The sequence below is a fragment of the Prunus dulcis genome, chromosome 7, assembly GCF_902201215.1.
Source record: "Prunus dulcis chromosome 7, ALMONDv2, whole genome shotgun sequence".
NCBI lineage: Eukaryota > Viridiplantae > Streptophyta > Magnoliopsida > Rosales > Rosaceae > Prunus > Prunus dulcis.
In genome coordinates, this window is record NC_047656.1 from 18,773,451 (window position 1) to 18,781,323 (window position 7,873).

The window sequence follows — 7,873 nt, forward strand, 5'->3', positions numbered from 1 at the left end:
AGCAATGAGCACTAAAATCTGGTGGTGGTGAGTAAGTTAAAGTTGTAATTAACAGTCTTTTTTCTGTTCTTTCATTTCTTTCATGATGGTTTTTATGTGTGTATTATGTTGATTGTTTGGGCTACAGACCATTGCCTTTAGTAGTAATAGTCCGTCTGTTCTACTAAGTCTATTTTAGAGGTATTTACAATGTTAATTGAATTGTAGCCAACGAGTTCTTGCAAGGTCCTACAATATATTTATTTGCCAGTCTCTGAATATAAGAAATTGATTATATCCTTGAACTCATATATTTATTATGTCCCCTTTTCATGATGGATAGTTGATGCTCTTCATGAAACAACTAGTCCGATGGGTGCAAAGCATTGAAAGTGTAACTGTGATTCTTGCCCCCTAACCCAGCCCAAGTATGACGCACATCATTTTCCTTTGTTTAATCGTGCTCTCCATGGCAGCCGCCGCTGCTGCTGGCAAATACGGCAACGACTATGATTTCGAATTTTACATCTTATTGATGACTTGGCCTAATACCTAGTGCATGCGAATGAATGAAAGACCTTGCTAGACGTAATTGTTATGAGCCCGTTGCACAGAAAGTTATCATCAATGGTCTATAATGCACGTCAAAAGTGCGGATCAGCTTCAAATGCCCAAAGAGAGTTTGATGGCGAACAGTTCAAAATTGCGGTATTATATACTTCATCCATAACCTTGAGCACTATTTTTCGTTTTTTTTTTTTTTTTTGGTTCATCATTTTATTTTTTCAGTTTTACACCTCTGTCTTAATTTTTGCAGGAGACAACTTGTGTTGTCAAGATGAAAGAGTACTGGCCAAATCCAACAGAGAAGGATGGTAAACTTGGTACTAGAGTTGTTGAGTCATCAATGTTTTTATTTTAAATCCTAAATATTTAAAACATAACTATTAATTAAAGTAACTGAAAAAGAGAAATTCAGATTATGGTATTCAATGGGTATCGCAGCACGGCTACACTTTAAAAATATTTCTATTTATACCGCATAGCAGGTCGGCTATACTGTTGAAAAATTCTATTCACAGGGCTATACTAGTATAGCCGCACGGCTATACTTTAAAAAAAAAATTTGTTTCTTTACTTTTGTTTTTTTTCCTACTTCTTTAATTTACTATACTTAATCAAGTGATATCTTAGCCTTTTTTAATCACTTTGCTTAGCGATTATATTTTAATTATTATCTAATATAAAAAGATTGAAGAAAAAGAACACAAAGTAATTAATTTCCATTCATTAAGTCTTTTGTGAAATCGTTTGGGTGTCTTTTTTCAATAGCCCAAGAGCCCTATCCATTACTATTGTGCCATTACTCGAGTATCTATCGTCCCTTTTTGATTTTTTTAATTTTCCAAAGTTATTACCCGTATAAAGATTTTAGCACTTTCATGTTCAATAATGTATTATACACGTATGCACGTATTTCTCATGTTTAATACACGTATTTTTTAGAAAAATTTAAGTAAGACACACAAAATTCACGTATTATACACGTATTACGGAATAAAAATAATATATACTTATAAAAAAAGGGTGTAGCCGTACGGCTGAGCCTTGGGCGGGTCTTTATATATATATATATAGAGCATAGCCGTACTTTCATGTTCAAAGAGGCCGGCTATACTATTTTTTTGAATTGAAACAAAAATAGTATAGCCGCTCGGCTATACTCGCCTTTTGCATTAAAAAAATAGTATGGCTTAGGCCTCTTTGACACCTGGGCTTAGGCCTCTTTGACACGTGGGCTTAGGCCACAGGCCGGCCTTTATATATATATAATAGTATAGCCGCCCGGCCATACTATTTTTTAAACGCAAAAATTGAGTACAGCCGCACGGTTAGAATTTCTTTGAATATGTCCTTGAATTCATTCGGGACATGAGCAAAACTCAGATTGGAGAAGAATATGGTCCATGGGTTCTCTTTATTGGAACTATGTTTCTATATTTCTTGGTTTCAATAGGACTCCTTACGAGCGTTGTTTCTATCTACTATTATCTAAAAATAATCAAGTTATTAATGACTGGACGAAACCAAGAAATAACCCCTCACGTGCGAAATTATAGAAGATCCCCTTTAAGATCAAACAATTCCATCGAATTGAGTATGATTGTATGTGTGATAGCATCTACTATACCAGGAATATCAATGAACCCGATTATTGAAATTGCTCAGGATACCTTTTTTTTGAATTTTTAAGAAAATAGAATAGCCGTGCGGCTATACTCATTTTTTGCATTTAAAAAATAATATGTCTTTACCTCTTTGACACGTGGGCTTAGGCAATGGGTTGGCCTTTTTATATATATAATAGTATAGCCGCCCGGCTATATTGTTTTTTGAATTTTTTTAAAAAAAGTATAGCCGTCCGGTTATACTCCTTTTTTGCATTTAAAAAATAGCATGGCTTTGCCTCTTTGACACGTGGGCTTAGGCCAAAATTTATTTTTTTACTTCTTTATAGCCCAAGTCTTTATTAATATAAGTATTATTATTGAAAGCCCAATCCAAAGCCTTGGCTATAGCCTAGGCCATTGGCCCAACTCCCCGATGTTAACTACACTTACTATTCCATCATATTTCTTTCTTTATAAACACCTTTATAAGAGTGTGGTTTTTCAATGTGGGATTTTCACAAAGGGCGCCTCAAAAGATTGGCCTACAGAGAAATCTATATTTTTATTGTTGGTGCAATGTGAAAATATATTTGAAGCCCTTCAAGGTCTCCGTGATGCATCTATCGACCCTGATATTATTTGGCTTCTTATAGCGGATGTTTAGTATTCTCTGAAGAAAAAAGACATGCCTTTGCCCCCCACATTGGACATATTTAAAACCTTACAGATTCCACCCCTATCCTCATCTCCAAAAGAATACCTATATGTACAGTATGGAGGGCAGAGTTATGGTTTTGATGTACGTGGGCCTAGGCCATGGGCTGGCCTTATAGTATAGCCGCAGGCTATACTATTTTTCTGAATTTAAAAAAATATAGTATAGCCGTGCGGCTATACTCTTTTTTTTGCATTTAAAAAAATAGTATGGCTTTACCACTTTGACACGTGGGCTTAGGCCTCTTTGACACGTGGGCTTAGGCCATGGGCCGGCCTTTTTATATATATAATAGTACAGCTGCACGGCCATACTATTTATTTGAAATTAAAAAAAATAGTATAGCCGTTCGGCGATACTTTTTTTTTGCATTTAAAAAATAGTATGGCTTTACCTCTTTGACATGTGGGCTTAGGCCTCTTTGACACGTGGGCTAAGGCCATGGGGCGGCATTTTTATATATATAATAGTACAGCCGCATGCTATACTATTTATTTGAATTTAAAAAAATAGTATAGCCGATCGGCTATACTCCTTTTTAGCATTTAAAAAATAGTATGGCTTTATCTATTTGACACGTGGGCCTAGGCCTCTTTGACAAGTGGACTTAGGCCATGGGCCGGCCCTTATATATATATATATATAATAGTATAGCCGGACGGCTATACTATTTATTTGAATTTATAAAAAATAGTATAGCCGTTCGGCTATACTCTTTTTTTGCATTTAAAAATAGTATGGCTTTACCTCTTTGACACATGGGCTTAGGCCTCTTTTTCACGTGGGCTTAGGCCATGGCCGGCCTTTTTATATATATAATAGTATAGCCGCACGGCTAAACTATTTATCTGAATTTAAAAAAAATAGTATAGCCATGCGGCGATACTCCTTTTTTGCATTTAAAAAATAGTATGGCTTTACCTCTTTGACACGTGGGCTTAGACCATGGGCCGACCTTTTTATATATATAATTGTACAGCCGCACGGCTATACTATTTATGTGAATTTAAAAAAAATAGTATAGCCGTTCGGCGATACTTGTTTTTTGCATTTAAAAAATAGTATGGCTTTACCTCCTTGACACGTGGGCCTAGCCCTCTTTGACACGTGGGCTTAGGCCATGGGCCGGCCTTTTTATATATATAATAGTATATCCGCAAGGCTATACTTATTTTTTGAATTAAAAAAAAAATAGTATAGCCATGCGGCTATACTTCTTTTTTGCATTTAAAAAATAGTATGGCTTTACCTCCTTGACACGTGGGCTTAGGCCATTGGCCGGCCTTTTTATATATATAATAGTACAGCCGCACGGCTATACTTGTTTTTTGAATTTAAAAAAAATAGTATAGCCGTTCGGCTATACTCCTTTTTTAAATTTAAAAAATAGTATGGCTTTACCTCTTTGACACGTGGGCCTAGGCCTCTTTGACACGTGGGCTTAGGCCATGGGCTGGCCTTTTTATATATATAATAGTATAGCCGGTCGGCTATACTATTTTTGTATAGCCGTGTTGTATAGCCGTCCGGCTATACCCGTTTTTTGCATTTAAAAAATAGCATGGCTTTGCCTCTTTGACACGTGGGCTTAGGTCAAAATTTATTTTTTTTACTTCTTTATAGCCCAAGTCTTTGATTAATATAAATATTATTATTGAAAGCCTAATCCAAAGCCTTGGCTATAGCCTAGGCCATTGGCCCAACTCCCCAATGTTAACTAAACTTACTATTCCATCATAGTGCTTTCTTTATAAACACCTTTATAAGAGTGTGGTTTTTTAATGTGGGATTTTCACAAAGGGCACCTCAAAAGATTGGCCTTTTTTAATCACTTTGCTTACTAATTATATTTTAATTATTATTAAAGATTGAAGAAAAAGAACACAAAGTAATTAATTTCTATTTATTAAGTCTTTTGTGAAATCATTTGGGTGTCTTAATTAATTCAATTTCTCTATAGCCCAAATGCCCTACCAACTACTATTATGCCATTACTCGAGTATCTACCGTCTCTTTTTGATTTTTTACATTTCCAAAGTTATCACCCGTATAAAGATTTTACCACTTTCACGTTTAATAATGTATTATACACGTGCGTGCGCGTATTTCTCATGTTTAATACACGTATTTTTTACAAAAATTTCAATAAACGTGAAAGACTTGGGATCAAAACCAATGATCAAGGCAAGCATCCGCACGGCTATACTATCTCTTTTTAAAAGAAAATTAAAAAAACCGAGTTTAACCGCGCGACAATTAAAGATGGCCAATGATAGAAGAACAATATAAAAATGAGTAACAGATCATGATCCTAAACAGCTTGAATAAGTGGATGCATTGGGTATGCTCGGCCTCGGAAATCAAGATTGTGGGGATAATAATTCCTCATATATTATAGTCTCACGGTTATACTATTTAAATATATTATTTGAAGGTGTATATCTGCGCGATTAATGTAACAAGGTGGGCAGATTTCTGTTGTTCAAGGTCTTTTGGAAGAGCTGCCTGGAGACTTTTTAAGTTACATGCGTTCCATGGACATGAAGCCACTCACCTTCCATGCAGCAAGCCAACCATCTACATCATAGGTTCGTTCTTCTTTACAGATGCAGTAGTTCAATCTCAAGAATCTGTTCATTATCAAACATGTTACTAAGGATTAATTTCAAAGTGCTTTTTGTTTTGAATTTCATAGTGCTTTATCAGTGCACACAAACTCCAACAACATAATGAAAAAGAAGACTTAAAATAACTCAAGTTGCTTTCATTGGCCACGTTATGAATAAATTAATAATTTCCCAGTTACAAATATATACATAACATTGGGAGAAATTAGTTTCAGAACTGAATTACATGAAATAAAAAATAAATAAAAATTATTGAGCTATTTATTTCTCTTGACGAAAAACATAACTACAAGGACTTATGTGAGAGCAGAGCAGCATTTTCATGAACGACCACCCTCTTCCTCCGAGCCCTCTCCACAGAGAGCATTTTCGCCATCCTACATGATCATGCAAATTAATGGACAAAACAAAAGTGATCAGGATGATAATTTATTGAATTTACACAATTTAATAATGAGAATAAAAGAGCAAATTTGTACCTCACGAGAGCCTCTTCATTTGTAACCTCAGGATAAACAGGCTCGAGTTTACCGGTACCAAAATTCAATCTCGAAACCGGTTTCTTCAACAATGCCTCTCCAACTTTTACAAGATCATTCAAGTTTTCTTATGTGGCAATATCCACAGAAGCCAATGTTCCACTTAGTGCATCATCATTCATTTCCAATTCCATGCTTAGTTTGTGTTGTACATAATTTAGGCGCATGTATTTTGATTGTGTACATATACATAACATAAAAACAAACAAACGACCACTTGACATTTATCTCAATTTTATTGTGTTACCTGAATTCGGAGGTGATTGCCATTAGACTAAAGAGCTTTAAGAAAGGAACGACTGAGGTACTCATTCATGTCACTATTTACTCTCATAAGAAGATCCAGCAGCTCTAAGTTGAGGCAATTTCCCCAGTAGAATTCCATCACTTCTCGAATTATCCTAAATGTGGGGAAATTGGCTCACCTTCAAATGCTACTATAAAGAATTCTACTGGGTTAATTCTAGTATTCTAAAACTATAAATACCTAAATCTGCAGCTTTCCCTCGATAAATAAATAAACTATGGTGAGACCAGGAGAAGGGATCACACATAGAAGAGATACACTCAAGATCCTCATTTCGTTGGGAGTCATGCACATGGAAATGTCACCTTTGGGGTTGATATGAACGCTGCTCCAGAAGTGGTGCTCAGCCCAGCATTATTCTCAATCGTAGGAGAAGTGCCCCATCTTCCTTTTTATTCTAATGGCTTAAGTACATGCACTCCACCATCTGTAAGTCCTTGTGAAAACTGATTAGGTTCAGATGGATGTGTCGCAACAACGAGGATACACCTTTAAGTTGTTAAGAGTATAGCCACGCGGCTATACTATATTAAATAATACAAAACCCTAGTACAGCCGGGTGGCTATACTATTTAGGGAAAAAAAAGATACCCGTGTATAGCCGCGTGGCTGTACTTTTGATAAATAAATAAAGGGACCAGCCTAGCTGCTAGGCGTCCACGTGTGAAAACACGTGTAGCCAGGACCTGAGTATGGCTGTGAAAAAAAAAAATTTACTGTAGTAACGCCATGCGGCTATACTATTTTTAAGAAAAAGAAATACCGTAGTATAGCCAAATTAGCCATTATCAAGTGATGCTCTTTTTTTATTTTTTATCAGGAAAGTGATTCTTTATCAGGAGTTACGAACTTATGGAACGCACACTGAAAATCTATATCGACAAGGATGGAAACAAGCCCATCTTCCATCAACCAATACTCAAGGGGTTATATGCTTCAGAGGGATGGTTATTGAAACTGATGCAGGGATATAAGCGCTTTGCTGTGAAGGATCCACGAAAGGCGCATCTGTTTTATATGCCATTTAGTTCACGGATGCTAGAGTACACTCTATATGTACGTAACTCTCACAACCGTACAAACCTACGCCAATTTTTGAAGGAATATTCTGAAAAAATTGCAGCAAAGTATCCTTACTGGAACAGAACTGGTGGAGCAGATCATTTTCTTGTTGCTTGCCATGACTGGGCATGCTATCCATGCATGCATCTTTCCTTGTCCTTGATTTTGCTTGGGTGACTAATGTCTTCTTTGTTATTTTGATGAGATACAAAGAGAGTAGAATGAGATTCCAAAATGGTTTTGAGATTCATGACCTAAGCTTTCACTTTCAAATGAATCTTATCATATTGGCCCATGTGAATACCAAATCTAGTGGGGAGGTTGTTTAAACCGACCAAAGGACCATTTTCAAAAGTGGAACGCCATATGTTCTGTCCATAAATGTGTGTTTGTTTGAGCCCATAATGACTGCAATTTCCTACATGTGTGTGTGTGTGTGTCTCTTTCTTTGTGCATGTATTCTTAATATGAAA

The 7,873-nt window shown here is 36.0% G+C and overlaps 1 pseudogene; it reads left to right on the forward strand.

The window, feature by feature from the left end:
• Positions 1-606: 606 nt before the first annotated feature.
• LOC117635512 overlaps positions 607-7,873 on the forward strand; it is a 7,654-nt pseudogene continuing 387 nt past the window's right edge.